At 35.8% G+C, this 2,152-nt stretch overlaps 1 protein-coding gene across 2 annotated transcripts in view; it reads left to right on the forward strand.

Annotated features, from left to right (window-relative positions):
- Positions 1-2,152, forward strand: part of LOC106460459 (partitioning defective 6 homolog beta-like) — a 38,459-nt gene that overhangs the window by 20,605 nt on the left and 15,702 nt on the right. The gene's annotated exons all lie outside the window — the stretch shown is intronic.

Raw genomic sequence — 2,152 nt, forward strand, 5'->3', positions numbered from 1 at the left:
ATTTAAGCCGTCTCCAGCCATTATCAATCATGAAAACTTCTAGTTGAAACATCTAGACCAAATGATGGGAAGTTATTTTTGTCATATACTGCTCCAGGGAAATTCCCATTGAGATCACCCCTAATAACACTGTGAATTTCTCTAGGGGAGTGATTGCTGTGGCTGGTATTTTTAGCATTCCGGAGAATGAAATTCATTCTGAGGTGACAGGTCAGGGTGTTGCACCTATTTCTTTTCATAAGAATGGGAAAGATGAGCAAACCAAACTTCTTATCCTTACCTATTCTGCTGTTTATCTTCCTACCAATGTCTAAGTGAAGTATTTGAATTGTCCTGTGCAGCCGTATGTCTATAACCCTTTTGTATGTTTCAGCAGCATTTGTTGTGGAATACCCTTGCATGTCAACCCTACACATGTTTATGTGTATTACACCATCCAAAGAAGTAATTATCATAATATTGAAACCCTCCTCCAATAGAAGGATAACAATCTCTATGCACAGTAATCCTCATGAGCATTAACACATTATCATAAGTTCATTGTTTCCTCACCACTTCCTGTGTTCAGACATGTTTTTTTCCTGTGCTTTTTGAGTTTCTAGTCACTTTCATCGACTGCCTTTCTTTATTTAGTGCTGCATTACTTTTGTTCGCAGTTCACATTCATTCCATCCACCTGATTGCAACTTCTTTTCTCTGGCCACCACGTTTTTTCTTTGTGCTTCTGACAATGATGAATGCCTGAAACAAAAAAAAAACAATCTCTGGACTGGACATTCCACTTCAAGCATTTTCTCCAATTAAGTCAATGGCAGGGGCACTTTAACTGTTCAAAGAGCTGCATTTCAGTAGTTATCCCTTTAGCTCTCTTAGTAGAGGTATGTCTGGCATGTGAAAGTTCTCATGTTGCAATCCATGATGGGGTATTAGAAATATTTTTGAGATATTACATTACTGCAATCTTGAAGAACTATGATGATACATAGTGTAACAACATGTTCACCACTGTTGTTTTTCAACATGTTATCACTATCGTGCATCATGTGGTTGATACCCCTTCTGCCTTCTTCTTCAGTTCATGTCTCTTATCATTCTGTTTCATTGCCTTCTGTGGAGCCTGCCTTGCCTGTGGATGATTTTGACCAGCTCTTCCACCTCCAGCTTTTGCTTTTGACTCTTTTCTCCCTAATGAGGAGCAGATACCTCCTTTTCTGTTTACTATGCTCATAACTCAGGTAAATGACTTCTGATCTCCTTTGCCTGTATACCCTAATGAATTGGTTTGCTTTACTTCATGGGCCCTCCCTCTGTTTCAACTTCACATTTATCAGTATCTTCCTTGCCCTCTTTTTCTTCATGATCATGGCTCTTTTTCTTGCTTTTTTGGAAGAGTTGGTCTTCCTGAGAGGATGATCAAGGATTTTTTCTCCATCTTACTTACTTCTGTTTCCTTATTATATAATCATTTTATTTCTAATATTTTATGTTCAGTTAGGGTTGCCCCACTTGCTATCCCACTTAGGCTGTACCCTTTCATGGACACTGCTATCAACTGTTTTCTCCATGGCTTTCCTCCTCTTCTGGGGACTTGTCCCCTTGCACTTTATCTCTTTGACTATGGGTCTAGGTGCATAACCACCAAAGTAACCACGAAAGTAGTCATATTATAACTTTTGATAATGTATGCATATCTTCATGAAATTTCACAGATTATCAGTAACCATTACAAAGCTTTCGTACACAAAATATCAGTTTTTTTTTTAATTAGCTCTTTCAACCTCGGCTCAGTCTCTTGGAAGACCTCATAACCATTTTGTGCTTGTTATAGTTTTCATGCTGTAACTTTTAAATTAGTAAGCAAATGTTAATGAAATTTGGCAGTTTATTAGTAAACATTACAATGCTTTCATATGCAAACTATCTAATTTTTGATTAAGTCTTAAGGTTTGTAAATTAATGCCTTTTTTTTTTCTTTTTACATCTTGTCTATATATCATACAAAGTACTTTTCATTTTAAGATTAAAAATGCTTTTATGCATCAGAAAATTTTGAAATTTCACATGCAAAATCTTTATAATGTCCAGATAGTTAACAATCATTTTTTAAGAAAAACTTTATATTTTATCTGTTATTTTCAGTAATTATATAATT

This window comes from Limulus polyphemus, unplaced genomic scaffold (genome assembly GCF_000517525.1).
Source record: "Limulus polyphemus unplaced genomic scaffold, Limulus_polyphemus-2.1.2 Scaffold774, whole genome shotgun sequence".
Classification (NCBI taxonomy): Eukaryota; Metazoa; Arthropoda; class Merostomata; order Xiphosura; family Limulidae; genus Limulus; species Limulus polyphemus.